We start from the raw sequence: 16,426 nt of genomic DNA on the forward strand, positions 1-16,426 counted from the left end.
AGCAGCAGTGACAAGATTTGGCAGCTGACTGGATATGTGGTTCTAAGGAGAGTGAAGAGTCGAGAACAACACCCAAGTTGTGAACCTGGGTAGATGGAAGGATGGTGGTGCCCTTTATAGAAATAGGGAAGTTCAGATGAGAAGTAGATTGGAGGCAAAAAATAATGAGTCATGTTTTGGACATGTTGAATTTGAGGCTCCTACTGGATGTCTAGTTGTAAATGTCCAATAGGCAGCTTGGAAATAACTGGAGCTCAAGCAAGAGACTAGGTCTGGGAGTCATCTGAAGAGAGATGATAATTAAATCCAAGGGAGCAGAGAAAAGAGGATATAGAGAGAAGTGGGCTCAAGACACAGCCTTCATATGTACATACTGTTGGAGGAATGATATAGGTGATGAATCAGAAAAGGAGAAGGTGAAGGAGGATCAGTTAGGTCAGAGAAGAACCAAGATAGAACAGTGCCATGACAAACCTGAGATGAGAGTATTTAGGAGGAAAGGGTGGTCAACAGGGAACTGAGAAAAGACATCAACTGGCAACTTTGAAAGGAATAGTTTCAAATGAGCGATGAAGTCAGAAGATAGATTGCAAAGAATTGAAGAGTAAGAGAAGTGTAGGTTATGAGGATAGATAGCTTTTTCTTCTAGCATAGACTGATTTTCTTAGGAATCCGGCTGTGAAAGTGACTAAAATTCTCTCCCGATTGTCTAATGGGTTAATACAGGGTGTCTCAAAAGTCTAAGTGCAGTTTTAAGTTTTAACAGCTGTATATATATATATACACAATCCTTTGTAAAGTTTAAAATCTATATAAATGTCAGCAATCAGTAGCAGCAGCAGTTAGTGCTCTTTTTCTCATCAAACTATCTTGTATTTATTTATGAATATGTGCCAGGTACACAGTGAGACCTTAATAAATACTTGTTAAGTTGAATGGAATTGAATCTCTTTTAAAGTTATATTCCACAACAGAAGGTAAGCTCCTTGGGGGCAGGGACTAAAAATAAGTCTTTATTTCCCTAGGGCCTAGTACAGTGCCTTGGACATAAAAGATCTTTAACAAATCCTTGTTGAGTTGAATTGAATCAGCATCTATACTCAATAAATAAGCAATCTTTTATCTCTTGAAATGTTCTGAGAAATAAAAGTTGAATATTAATCTTGGTTGAAATTTAGTGCCAAAACACAATTCAAGTATGACCACAAAAATCATTTAAAATAAAGGCTTTTTTGGTAAAGAATAATTTTCATTATGTATGTCAGCTTTGCGACTAACTGTGCACAAGAAAAGGGTAGACAATCTACTGTTCATGTTTGTGCAGTTTTCTCTTGCCAGAAGCAGGGCTTGCTGGACTAAAGAATTTTCATTTTCTTTTATCCCTGGATGCTATAATTATGGGTTTTCCCCACTTTCTTTCTTCCTTCTCTCTTGTCTAATAAGTAAGAAAATGTTCATTGGGTCCTTCTCTTATGATCTCCAGATTTCCTCTAAGACTAAGCTTGGCTATGTGGTCTACAAAGTCATGATCCCCTACATCCTTTAAAAGTATCTTGACGACTTTCAGTTATGTGCTATAAAAAGTTTCCAGGGCTCACTGGCCCCTATTTGACACTTCGTTATAGATAATATATCCAAGGTCACGGCTGGCTATCGGGATAGATGACAGAGATGGATTTTTATGTGCAGTCTCATGCCTTCACAATGCCTGTAACTAAGCCTTTCCTCTGCTATTTGGCATTAACTGACTGTGGAAATGACAGAGATGGCAACACTCCAGCTCTGGTTTTAGGGCTCATAGCTTCAGATATATTTTCTAGTTTCTAGCCTAGGCCCTGAATTCCAGGTTGAATTTTAACTTCAGTCACAGCTACTATTAACATCAGCTTCTTGAATACAAAAATGGATGTATTAACTATTAATTCATATCTGGGGGGCAGGGCTAGTCCTTAGTACAATTTCTGCCTTTATTTACTCTTTAGGAGCCATTCTCAAGTACAGAGAACTTTCATGCTTTGCAGAGTTACTACTGATATGAAGGAGAATAATCTGATTAATCATTTATTAGGAGACATGATTAAGAGAACTATTGCTGTAGGTATTTGGTAACAGTGTGGTCTAGTAGCAGGAAAGCTCTGTTTGGAGTCAACCTGAATTCAACTCTTGGCTCTGAACCTTAGCAATGTAATCTTGGTCAAGTTGTTTAATATCTCTTGGCCTAAATTTCCTCAACTGTAAAATGAGAAAGTAGGACAGGATAGACTTGAAGGTCCATTCTATCTCTAAATCTATGATCATATAACTAGACGAAGAGAGAAATGATTAACCCAAGGAAATTATGTCCTAACAGTGTAATATCAGGAAATGTGCCATCAGAATGGGAGAGGTATTTTGAAGTAGGAAATGCTATTCTTGGTCCTTTTAAATTATATCACATTAACTCTTTTTGTTCTGGCCTTAACAGGCCTAAAACCATTCTTCTTGATAGAGAAAACATGAACAAAATAAAATCTGAACCCTTCTGTCTTCAGAATTTCTTTATATCATTATCTTGTTCAATTACAGCAGAAGGCCTGTTTCTTCCTCTTTTTCTCAATATTTCTTTTTCTTCCACTTTTCTCCAATATTTCTTAAAAAATATTTTTTTATTGTCCTTAGAATTCAATGCAAACTTCAGTTCATTCCGATCTCTGATGCTCTTAACAATATTTTTTGGGGTTTGAGTTACCGTATCTTACCCACACTGGAAGAACAGTGCCCATCTCCATATTGACTGATGTGGAAGCTTTTACCTGCTTGATTTATGACCTGAGCCAGTTCACTATTTCTTTAGCAGCCTAGTGACCCCTCCCCCCCAACTCAGTGAGATTCAACATATTGGTGCTAGATTTAGTGTAGATCCCCTGATCCACTTAGCAAACTGCAGCTCAGAATTCTGAAGTTAGAGCAACCCACAAGTCTCAGGTGTGCACCATTACATACCCACTCCTAAAATTATTCTTAAAGTGCTGTGCCACATTTTTCCATTTCTGTTCTGTTACTTGTCCTAGCTTTCATTTTTTAGATGTGTCTTAAAATCTAAGTTAGCAAATGAGACTTCCCTCATAAGACTGGCATGGAGATTGAAAGCATGCACATCACAGAAGTTCTATTTAAATGGTCTCCTGTATCCCTGATTTAATAAGATCAGGTAGAGTCATATTTTACCTGCTCTTTCTACAGGACTACTTATGACTCCTTTTTTCACACTCTAAATAGATGCATTACCCAAAATACTGTTCTTAGACTATGCTCTGAAAACAAGAATACAGTACAACCACAGATTTAGGGTGAAAGGGATCTCAGAATGCATTAGTCCAACCCTTTCATTTTACAGATGGTCCCTGAAGAGGTGGTTAAATGACTTGCCTAAAGTCACATAGGAAACAAGGGGCAGAGCTGGGATTTGAATGCAGGTCTTCCCACTCCAAATTATCACAGTTTCTACTTTACCACACTGCCTCAGAAGATATGACTGAAGCCACAATCTTTGACACAATCATTTATTCTCATGACTTTACCCATTGCCTCTAAGCAGATGACTCTTAAATCTGTATCTTTGCTCCAAAACTCCCTCCTTGACAGCAAATGTTTAATAGAATTTCCACTAAGATGTGCTCCTGCCACTTCAAACTCCATGTCTTAAACCGAACCTAGTTTCTTATCCCCAAACCTGCCCTTCCTCCTGACTTCTCATTTTTGTTAATGTCACTATCATTTCCTGCTACTCGAGCTCCAAATATTGCAGTCATCTTTTACTTTTCATTTCACACCTCTAATCAGTTACCAAATACTATAATTTCGACCACTGTGATAGTCTTCCAGCATATCTCTACTATTCCAGCATCTCTTTTGTTCAGTCTATCCTTCAGATCACTTTCAGAATAAATATCCTAATTTCCTAATATCCAGTTCTGATAACATTAATCCAGAGACATTCCTAGTAATACTTGCACCTGAGGAGAGAGGCAGGAAAATTGCAAGTATCTTGGAAAGGAGACAGAAATGCTAGGATATTGGTTTGGTAGGGTGGTGGTGGGTAAGAGAGAAACCCACCTCATTGGATCATCTAGTACCTCACATTCTGAGTCAAATCAATGCAACAAGAATTTATTGAGCCTATTTTGTGCAAGTTACTGTCCTAGATCCTTGAGTTACAAGAACAAAATGAAAAACAGACTTTACATACAAGAAGCTTGTATTCTATTTGGGGATACAATAAGTAAACAGATAAAAATGCAAATTAGAGAGGGGGAGAGAGAGCAGAGGAGGGAAGAAACAGAAAAGAGAAATGGAGAGAGGAGAGAAAGGAAGAGAAGATGAGAAGAGAGGATAGGAAAGAAGACAGAGAGAAAGAAAGGAAAGAAGAGGAGGGAGAGGGAGAAAGAGAGAAAAGAGGAGTGGAGAGAGGGAAAGAGAAAAAGAAAGAGAATAGTAGAAAAGAGAGTGAAAGAGAGGAGAGGAGGGAGAGAGAGAAGAGAGAGAAGAAAAGAGGAGAGGAGAGGAGAGAGAGAGAGAGAGAGAGAGAGAGAAAGACAGAAATAGGGGGATCATGGATGGAATATAAGCTGAGTCTTGAAGGAGTACGTGGATTCTAAGGGAAAGAGTACATTGCAGCTGTAGGGGACAACTGTGCAAAGGTTCAGAGGTAGAAGAGGCAAAGGTAAATTCAGAGAACAGCAACTAGGCCAGCCTAGCTGGAGTGCAGACTCTGTGAAGGAGACTAATGTGAAGTAAGCTTGAAAAAGAGACTGGAGCCAAACTGGGAAGGACTTTAAATACCAAACTGAACAGTTTGTATTTCATTCTAGGGTCAATAAGCAGTCATTGAAGTTTCTTTAGTAGGAGAGTAACATGGTAAAGCTTGCTTCAGGAAGATTATTTTGTTATTTTCAGGGAGGATAGCCTGGAAATAGGAGAGATTGAAAGCAAGCAGTCCAATTAAAAGGCTCTTAAGATAGTCAAAGTGAGAAGAGGTAAGGGCCTGAACTAGCTGGCGGCCTTGTGAGTTGGAAAGGAAAAAGTAACTCTTAGACATGCTATGGGGGCAAAATCTACAAGTCTTGGAAACTACTTGGGTATGGCATGTGAGGGGGAGGGAAGAGTTGAAAATAATTTTGAGGTTATGATGCTAGGTGACTGGAGAGAAGGTGTCATTCTCACCAGAAAGAGATAAGATTGGAGGATAGCTAGCTTCTTGGTGGGGCTAGGAGGGTATAGTCAGTTCCATTTTGAATATATTGAAATGGATACGCCTATGGGACAATCTAGTTGGAGAAGTTAGGTAGTTCATGACGCCAAGCTTAGGATAAAGATTATGAAGTCTTCCTCAAAGAAATTGAGCCAATGGGTATTGACCTTATCAAAAAGAGAGTGACAAGCAAATGGCTGGCAACAATACCCCTAGACCCTGGTAGAGTGGTGGTGGCAAACTAAATAAATTACTCAAAGGAACACAAAGATTCAGCACCCCTAACTGACTTCCATTATCCTCCATTATAAGGCTACCCCATTTATACCTAGAGATCCAATATAGTGTTTGTGAGCCCTCTTGAAGCAAAACCTTGACTACCCTGCTCTGATTACTTTTAACTCCCTCTTACCCAGAGTACGGGTTTGCAAAAACCAATTATCAAAAATCTTTAACAGCTCTGCAGTATCCAGTGCAGTAAGTCCAAATGTCTTAGGTTAACACTCAGGGACAACTATGATTTGGCTGCAACAAAGTTCTCTACCATTATCTCAAATTCCTCTTTTTTATGGGAACTTAAGTTGACCCAAATTGGGTAGTTAGCTATTCTCAAAGCAAGATATATACTTTTCTACTTTCCTGGCTTTGGTCGTGGCTTTTCCTCTACCAAGAATGCCATGCCCCTGATCTCTACCTATTGAAATAATATCATCCTTCCTTCATCCACATCAAATGCTGCTTCTTCCAAATATGGTTCCTGATCTGTTCAGGTGGATGTGATATCTCTCTTCTCTGAACTTTCAAGGTGCTTTGTATGTCACATGAACTTATCATATATTAACATTGTTTGAACATGTATCCTACATCCCCATTCAATTAAAAGTTACTTGAGAGTACTAGTTGTATCATATTCATCTTTTTATTCCCCAACAACACCTCTAACTGGGTGTTACACATAATAAGCCTTCAATAAATGACAATAACATAGGATTATGAGGATTTCATTCTGGAAAGCACCTCATGGATTGTCTATTCTAATCCTGCCATTTAACAAATAATTGATTCCTGAAGTAGCTAAATGGCTTCACCAAAATAAAAAAAAAATCTATCAAGTAGAAGAGACAAGATTTGATCCCAGGTCTTCTAACTCCAAATCTAACAATCATTATACTATGCTACGTTGCCTCTCCCATCTTTTTTAAACTGTTGTTGCTGAATTAGCAGAAAGGGTTATCTGAACTATACACACCACTGCCCAGTCATCTACTGCATCCTTATATAGCAAAAACCAGATCATTAAGTAACATTTATTAGGAATCCCATCTGTTCATGACACTTCATAAATATTCTTCCTTTCCTCTCCTCCTCTATTTCTTTCCATCCCCACTCCCAATGTAGCATGTGTTTCTGTTCTGTAAAATCCTCAGAAGCTTCAATGATGATAAATAATTAATGGCAAGAATATAAGACAGATGGATTGAATGACCTGTTAAATTCCATGAATCCTCTGCAATACTTTAAAAGATTTGTGATCTCATTATTGAGGCTCCTCCTTCCACCAATGCAGATCACAGCCTTTCTGTGTTAGTAATTGGTTTAATCAGTTTCTATGGCCATAAAGTTCATGACCTGGTGGTCAGCCTGTTGGTGATTAGCCTCTTTGCTCTGATTTGGGCTATTTCTTGGGCAACAATCTGTCATGAGGCCCACATTTGAAATCTTTCTAGCTTGAAAACACATTAGAGCTTATGGTATACTGGCATAGCATTAAAAACCCCAGGGTCACTTCAGTGTGGGATTGCAGAAAGACTTGAATCTTTACATGTTAAATTTACTATTAATAACAGAATCTGGCAGCATTTGATAAGAATCCATTAAAGTACTTGATAACTAGTATGAACTCATCAACCCTATAAGACAGAAATGTACAAATTACCATGACATATGGAATGCTAGATCCACCAAGAAGACATGTTAATGTTCTAATATTACAAAATTTCAACATTGTAAACATAATATAAAATATATAGCCTGTCAGATTACAATGTTGAAGCACCTTCAAATTCATGGAGGTTTAAACTTCATGGAGTTTGGTTGATAATAAAAGTGGAATTTCAGGGTAAATCGATTTTTTTTGTTGGTTTTTATTTGGATCTCATTGTGCTTATGTTAAAATTGGACTTTAAAAGTTATACCCTTAGAATTCAGGGAAGGAAAGAAGGAAGAAAGGAAGGAAGGAAAAATGAAGAAAACAAGCACACATTTATTAAGTGCCTACTATGCATCAGGCATTATGCTAATCACTTTACACATATTATCTTGTTTAATCCTTAAGATAACCCTGGGGGATAGGTGCTATTATTATCCCCATTTTACAGTGAGGAAACTGAGACAAACAGAGGTTAAGTGGCTTGCCCAGGTTTACACAGTTAATAAGTGTCAGAAACCAAATTTCACTCAGTCTTCACTCAGGTTCACTCAGGAGTACCCTAGCTACTCCATAGTCTAGTTGTCCCTAAATTGCACAATTGCCTCTATCTGAAAAATACAATCATGATCTCATTTATCCACTTCCATAAAATATCCAGATTTCTGTACTCTCAGAATTTCTGAGTACTTAGAAAGAAAAAATAAATAGAAAGATTGGACAATCTGTAAGGGAAACTTGAAAGAAAACAAGACCTTAAAGGATGGGTGTGATTTCAACAAGTGAGGACTGTAGAGTAGGATATTTCTTTTATTAGATCATTCAACAAATTTAAATTTATGATCCTATATTTCCATGAGCGTAAGTGCCTCTGGTTACCTATGGCTATGATAGCTTCAGCTCCAGACCTATCCCCCAAATACTGTTTAAATAGAACAATTAACAGCCAGACCATCTAGACTAGAAAAATCAGAAACATAGAACTTTTATTAAAATTATTAGCTTTTGGGAAAAAAACACTATTTCCCTGAATTGAAGTGGAACCCCAAACCAGGGTTCAAGAAGTACCTATTAATCTATTTGTCAAGATTTATGATAGATATAGATAGATAGATAAAGATAAGAGATAGATATAGATATATAGATACACACATATATACACACATACATATATTCATATATGTCTATTTCTATTAAGCTTTGTATTTCCATTCTTTCTGTAATGGCTATTTTTCTATTAGGATTTGGAGAAAGACTTCTACTACAATTTTAAAATGAGCCTTATTTCATAAGGGAATTAATATTTAATAATGGAATGATTAATAATTGTGATTTTTATGAACCAGAGTCATGCAGCGTGAGAGCTACTAGACACATTTGGTTGGACACATCCAGACTTGCAAAACAAGAGCAAAATTTGCTAATACTCTATGATTTGTATCTCTTACATAGATGCATTTCAGGGCTTTGTTTTCCAAGTACTTCTATCTTACGTTGACTTTATAGGACTGGCAAGGTTTCTATCTGCTAAAGCACCAAAACAAAGGCTCCAAGGGACATGCATTTAAAAGATTCCAAGAAGCTGTATTTGTTATGAGAGGGATGCAGGGAACAACCCAAATAGAAAGCTTCCATAGCCATGCTTCCTAACGGAAATCAATCTTAATTTTGATATCTCTATGAAGCCATTTAAATTGGCAGGCTGGGAACTGCTGTTATTTTCAGAATGTTTTAATCTTGTTTGCATGTTGTCTCCCTCACCAGAATGTAAGCTTCTTAAGGGCAGAAGCCTTGTTTTTGTGTCTCTTTTTATTTCCATTACTTAGCACACTGTCTCACGCATATTAGGTACTTAATAGATACCTGTTGACTGATTGCTAAGACTTTTCAAATTTTTATATTGATCTGAACTGATAAGATGGTAGAGAAGAATAGAAGAGATCAAATTCATGTATGCTGTATGTGTGTATATGTGTGTGTTAAACTAATGTTATAAATTACTTTTTGTAGTTTTACTTTTTTTTTTAAATTTATGGACTAAAACAAGCATTTCTCTAACAAGAAAATAATACTTTATGTAGAAATTATAATCGACATGTTTCAATCATATCTGGCACACATCTAGAGGACAAATGAAATAAAATATTCAATTATCAGGAAGTGTACAAATGATGTGGATGTTTGTGATTACTTAGAAAATAATGTTAGTTTAAATTTCTGATTTTTTTAAACCATATGTTGAACATTAGGTAAAAACAGGTTATAAGCTTTTAGAAAAACTGTCTAAAAGATAATACAAGTTTTTCAAACTGATGAGTTTGTTTTAAGCTTTTTTAATTTATTTTTGTTTTAACTCATCCTTTTGGGAATAATTTCCACTTTATCTCAGAGAGGGGATATGGTCTAGATCTGTGGTTCCAATGGTATAGGGAGCTCACGGAGATGAAGAAACTGACTCTACCAATGCAAATCAGCACTTGTAATTTAACAGTCTTAAAGAGCTGCTTAAAGCACTCAGGAAAATGACTTGCTCAGGGTCATGCAGTTATCATGAGTCAGATGTAGGACTTGAAACTAAGTTTTCCGGGCTTTGAGGGCAGCTTGATGATATCCAATACAGCACAATCACATCCAAGATAAATTTCATTAGGAAGATCCTTTACTCCATGGGTTTAATAAAATTACACTTGTGAATTCAGTAATGCTGTCAAAACATGAATATAACAATCCTAGAAATGTGAATCATATTAAGATATTGATCTTTGTTATATTCAAAAGAATTCACACAATAAAAACATTTAAAGTAAATCTATGATATTATAGCAGAAATTTTAACCTTAATGAAATCTATCTTGTCCTATATATATTTTGTAGAATGAGAAATTTCTAATGTTTTAGCAATCTAATAGTTGCTCTTTAGCCTCAGATAACCTTTCCATTTCTAATTTACATCTCAAGTAATTGTTTCTTTTTGTTTAAATTTTCCCTATTACTTGGCTTCTTTTCAATCACTATCCCTTGGCAAACTTTAAATCACTAATCATAAAAGCTAGCTGTTGTTGTTGTTGTTGTTGTTGTTGTTGTTGTTGTGATTACTTTGGATAGTAAGTCCTGATAATTACTAACATCTAATAATAACTTGAAGATTAGTAGATTAGGCCTCTATTGACAATTCTGTTCCTAAACTAATGGTCTGATTATTTTAGACTGATGGCAAATGTCTTCATCTTGGCTTTTAATTCAATGTTCTATGGAGACACAGAAGAAAAAATTTTTTACATCAACGTACTTGGCACTGTCAAATGGTTCAACATCAGAAACTTATAGACTGATATTTTTTCATGTATTTATGTATACATGTATATATATATATATATATATAGCTATAGATAGATATACATAATATATATCTATATGTGTGTGTGTGTGTATACATACATGTACATATATAAAATTCTGAACTTAAGAAATAAAACAAACATTTCCATAGCATAGTAGAATGGAAAAAAAAAGATGATTGCACATGAAACTGCAAATCTATTATGTATAACTTGCTATTCCTTTCTTGACTGAAGTAACATTAAAGGACACACATAACTACCTGCTTTGCTATCACATGCTAAAGACCATGGGACCTTTCCATCTGACTTGCAGCTGAAACCTTCCATTAGAATGCAAGCTTCTTGATAGCAGGGATAGTCTTACTTTTCTATTTATATCTCTAGCATTTAACAGATTGTTTTTCACATAGTAAGTGCTTAATAAATAAATGTTTTATTCTTTCATTCACTAGAACAGTGTTGAGTCTGGCAAAGCATTAGTCATTGTCAAGCATTAGCTAATTCTCACAATACAATACATATGGTAGGTGAAAGTTGGTTACTCTTCTCTTTTAGACAGCTATAGGCCGCAAATGAGGGAAGTAAGATGTGATATTTTTTTTCCCCCAGATTCTGGAGAATCATAAGATACTAGATAATAAATTTAGACCAGAAAGACATATTAAAGGTCATCTAACCCAAATCCTTCATTTCATAATTGATGAAACCAAGATCTGGAGAGAGTAAATGACTTACCTAAAGTTAAATAGACAATAAGTTGCAGAGCAAGGATTTGAGCTTGATCTTCTGACTTTACTTCCAGATGGACAGCATCGTTTGGAATGAATCCAGCATCTCCTTAAAGAATGACTTGAATTTGAAATTCTCTTATGTATATTTATGTATACCAAAGGATACTTGATTTTGTATTACACATAAAATGATTCACTAATTTGTTAATTTTTCTAGATTTTTCTGATTGTAAATTCCTTTAGGCTATGAACTATTTTATACTTCTTTTGTAACCATCAATCTAATATTGTGCTGTGTTTATAAATTTATAATTGGCACTAAGTAATCATATGGTAGATACTTAAGAAGAGTAAAATAAATGAATGATTGAAATCAATTAAGTGAACATGGAGGAGCTCAACAAACACAAAGGAGTACTTATTTTAAATTCATTCATGCTTTGGCTTATATAAGGATAAGATTATGATGCCATGAACTTCATTAAGGGCAAAAAACTCTATTCAGATTTGTATCTTAATGTGGTGTGTGTGTATGTGTGTGTGTGTGTGTGTGTGTGTGTGTGTGTGTGCGTGTGTGGTTAAGTTCTGGTGAATTGGAAAGGCTTTTGATCTTACAGAGTCAACTCCATGTACTTCATATCTACTTTAAACAAATCTACTAAAAAAGTCAAACAAAAAATCATAAAATGTATTCTTATAATGCTTGCTGAATAAAGATGGTCCACAGACTGGGGCATATTAATATACATGTAGAGTGAGATAAAAATGAGTGCTAGATCTGTGGCAGAACTAGCATCCTGTCACTTCTGCCATTTTTCTAGCAGTCTCGCTTCTTTCTATTATACTACAAATTAGGTGGGAAAGGTAGATGTTTATAAAACACCCAGCAAATTGCTTAGAGTATATATGCAAAGTGTCCATAAAATAATAATTTCTTGTAATTGTATTAGTATTTTTGCAGGTAGGTCTGTATACTTGATAAGTGAAGTAGGTGGTGGCAGTGAGGAGAACAAAGTGAGGATGGGAATGGCATCAAACCCACGAATAGATTGGTGCATGTTTGAAAAAGGTAGAGAAAGGACAAGACCAGGGTAGAGAAAAAAAGTACCATGCCCAAAATTGAAAAGTAGAAATTGTAGACTTTTTCTTCTTTTGGGAAGGAAGACCAAAGAGAGTTTTCAAGGAAGGGTGAAAGGAAGCAGAAGGCAAAAAGAACTACTGATTCCCTCCTTCTTCATCTAACAGTATGAAAGTAAAGGAAAAAAAGCACATTATGCACAATTTTAATCATTATGAATATTCAGTGTACTACTAGAGAGTGCACTGGAAGAGAGTTTTCTGTTTATTTTTTGGAGGTACGCTAATTCTTTTAAGTCCACAGGATACTTTTAGATGACTAGCCACCATTTATTTATTGCACACTAATAGTCTGAGAAAATGAATGTACCTAGTAATTATTATTTTATTTATGCTCTACTTTTTGGAGGTACATTAACTCTTTGAAGTTAGTAGGCTCCCTTTATTTATTAGAAGAATTTATTTATTTAATGGAACCAAATAGTTTGAGAAAGTTAGTGCATCTACAGTTAGTGAGCAGTACACTCATGCCCTGGGTGCCTTACATAACACAAATAATAGAATCATTCGGTAGCACTCCTAGAAATAAAACATACACATGTAAAAGGAAATAGTGTACATTAATAATACCATTTTAAATCCTGGGTAATTTGAAAACTCAGAGTTTTTAATTTTGTCTTTTTTTTCCTGTAGATTTTTGCTCTTATTGTCAAGACAAGTTTAGAAAACTTTGCATTTATATACAAATATAATACATAATACATGGAGAAAACAAAGCTTTAAGAATAAAAGGGTTTCCCCAATTTTCTCCTATTTCCTACTCTAAAAATCTCAATTAGTTATTCTGCATTGGAGGATAATATTATTGGCTAAAATCTTTCTTTGAGTGTCTTCTAAGATGTAATATCTTGACTAAAATCTGGTCCAACCAATAGTGCCACATCTTAAAAACAATTATCCTAGGTGCCTATTTTATATAGCTGTATACTTAAAATTGGCTTATCAACAAAGTATCAAATAGACAAGAAAGTAAAATGTGAGAATTCATTTAAAAATATTTTCAGCATTACATAACTTGAATGAAATTAGAGTCTCTCTGAAGTAAACTCAAAGTAAATTTGTGCATGCTTAGTTTTACTAGTGTAAATATATGAACGCACAAATCTATTTTATCTTAGTAACAGTATCATTATTTATAGAATGTAAGCATTTAACACCAATCTGTTTATATGTGGGTTTTTTTGTGTACACAAATATATTTTTACTGCTTACAGTGTGTACACATTAACTACTCTTTTTTTTTTAAGAAAGAAAATATATGATAGTAATACCATTCTGGAAAAGACCCCACAGTATTAGAAATAAGTGATTAAGTCAAATGGTAGACATCTTTTAGTATCATTCATGGAAATTATTTTCCCAATTCCCCTAGGCAGAGTGTGTTGGAAGCAGCTATGAAGCATTTTCCTTTGAGAAGTGTCAAGCGTCGCACACTCAAGAACCATGCTACAAAACTGGAACCCCAACAATCCTGGGTTAGCTTGGAAGAAATAAAATGTATTGCCAATGTATTCTGAGGACTGCTAAATACATCAATCGTGTTGCAATCCTTAAATCCTGTCCCAGCAGGAGAGAGGGAAAGAAAGGGAGATAGAGACAGAAATAGACCATAGAGAAAGAGATAGACATAAGAACAAATCTACCTAACTCGTCAAGAGCAAACAGCTTGCAAAATACCATTACCCACCCCTTCTCAAAAAGGGCTCTTCCAGAAGCGCTTAGGTGGAACATTAGGTGCCTCCTTCTATGGAATGAGAGCTCCATACATTTATATCATGCCTTAAGTCAGCTTTGTGTGTAAGTCCACTCGGCGCCATATGGCAGTTTCCACCCCCTTTCGCGACTCAAGTCAGGCTAGCCTGATGAGATGATTCATTTGGAAAGGAAGACCCCACAGGGGAGCAGAAATGCCCCAGCCACTTACCTTGCTCAAACAGACCTCGTTCGGCAGTCAGCACTGGCTTGTGCACCACAAAGGGCTGTGGGATTCCCTCCTCTCTCAGGGGGCTGCTCACTCTGTGATTCCCTTCACCAATGATGTGTCGCTGGAAATCCCCCTCCCCTCCACGGAGAGGAGGGTCCTCCTAGCTGGATGGAGCTCGTGTTGTTTTTTGCTCTCTACATCTCTGACTCTGGTTCATCTTCTCTTGTAGGAAGGCTCAATGGAGAGGCGGCAGGGGGAGGCAGGAGGAGGAAGACATCCTTAAAAAGAACAATAATCTTCATCGCTCCCTTCATCTAGTGTCCGTACTCCCTACCGCCCCCTCCCCCGGCCTCCCAGAAAAGATAGAAGACAAATTAAATAAAAACAAATCAGCGCGGTTGCTTGGCTAGGATCGTCTTGGAGAAGGAGGGAAAGCGGAGGCACCGCCAACCCTTGCTGTTAAATCTCCCTTAGGCTGGCTGCATGTGACAAGGCGGCGGCGGCGGAGGCTGTTGCTGCTGCAGCTGGTGGGGGTGGTTATTTGGTGGCGGTTGGGGTGTGTGTGTGTATGTTTGTGTGTGTGTGTGTGTGTGTGTGTGTGTGTGTGTGTGTGTGTGTGTGTGTGTGTTTTGAGGTTCGGGATGGATCCAAAGGAGGCTGTAGGAGAGACAGGGAGAGCTTGGAAAGCAGCGGGCTCCAGTCACAGACGCGCACACACACACAGACGCACACACACATATACACACACACGGACCCACAAACCCTCCCCTCCCCTTGCTTCCTCCTCCCCCCTGCCCTCCCTGCATACATCGGGGTTCGAGCGGCCACCAGCGGCTGCTGCCACTGCCGCCTTCGCCTTCTTTTCCTGCTAGTTTTCGACTCCTAATGTGGGTGGTTGTAGGCTAGGTTGGGGTGGGGTCGGGGCTGCTAAGCTAAGAGGATTGAGTGCTACCAAGGACAGCAACAGATCCGGCTCCGGGCCCCAGACGCCTGAGAGCGAGCGCCCCGAGGAGGATTCGTGCGAGCCGGCTCCGAGAGGGCGGGACACCGCCCACACCTAGCTAGGCTCGTCCCCCCCCCCTCCTCCCTCCTCACCCCTGGGCTCGGCTTCACACCCACCTGCCCCGCCCTCCCCTCCCTCCGGGGGGTCAGGGCAGAGGGAGGAGCCAGGCAGGATGGAGGGCTGGAGGAGGAAGCGGGCCAGGAACGCCCGCTCTGCGCTCAGCCCCGAGGCGCTCCCCGGAGGCGAAGAGGGATTCCCTTACTGCTAGCCGGCTGCCGCCGGGCTTTTCCCTACCCCGCCTCCGGCAGGGTACGGAGGCTCCCGCGTAGGCTTTGGGCGCTGGAGCAGGGGACGGGAGGGATTTGGCAGGGCCCAGTGTCCCTACCCGTACTTTAAGGCTCTGGGTAGGTAGCAATGGGAGGTTTGAGAACAAATAAGGTCTGCCCTGGCTGCGAAGGCTAGTTGGGTGTTTCCCTAGACCAGTTTGACTCTGCCCCAGGAGCTGAGACTCTGAACACCTGGGCGCCCCAAGTCTGGAGGGTAAAACGGGATTGCTAGTGGGCAGCCTTAACCCTTCGCTTGGGTGGAGCTATTGCTTTCAAACGGGACTTCTTTCCACGAGCTTTCATTGTCTTATTTTGAGGATGTTGTTGGCTTCCGGGGAGAGTGTTCTGAAGTTCTTTATTGTGGCGGCTCAGACACTTGTCTTGCTAAGAGCTGCAGGATGGTTGAGGTGAGGGATAGTGGCGTTAAATTTATTTCTTATGTTAAAACATAAGCAATCTACTCCTATGGGTCCTTGGCTCAATTTACCAGGCACATGATAATAATAAAAGAAATTCACATTTCCAGAACTTTCAATAAGGTCTATAAAAGGCTTTTCTCCTAACATGCCTTTGAAGTGTTAGGTTTGATTCCCAGAACCCGTTGAAGAGACTTCAGCGACAGTCTCTAATCCAACACTTGGTCGCAGGTCCCCCCCACCTTTTTTTTTTAAATCTCTAACAAGCGGGTCATCCACTCGAAGGAAGGAAGACTTCTTAAAATGGGGGAGTAGTACCTTCCTAGGTAGCTAGTTCCCACTTTTAGGTAGCTCTAATTTTTGGAAAGTTTTCCTGCCTCTCTGCGATTCA

At 38.1% G+C, this 16,426-nt stretch overlaps 1 protein-coding gene across 1 annotated transcript in view; it reads right to left on the minus strand.

Annotated features, from left to right (window-relative positions):
• The window catches only part of KCNB2 (potassium voltage-gated channel subfamily B member 2), a 478,952-nt gene extending 464,044 nt beyond the window's left edge, over window positions 1–14,908 (minus strand). Inside the window, 1 exon segment of the mRNA XM_020971048.2 lies at window positions 14,291–14,908. The gene's annotated coding sequence lies outside the window, so the exon portion shown is untranslated.
• Window positions 14,909–16,426: the final 1,518 nt, after the last annotated feature.

This window comes from Phascolarctos cinereus, unplaced genomic scaffold (genome assembly GCF_003287225.1).
Source record: "Phascolarctos cinereus isolate Bilbo 61053 unplaced genomic scaffold, phaCin_HiC Scaffold_4;HRSCAF=312, whole genome shotgun sequence".
Classification (NCBI taxonomy): Eukaryota; Metazoa; Chordata; class Mammalia; order Diprotodontia; family Phascolarctidae; genus Phascolarctos; species Phascolarctos cinereus.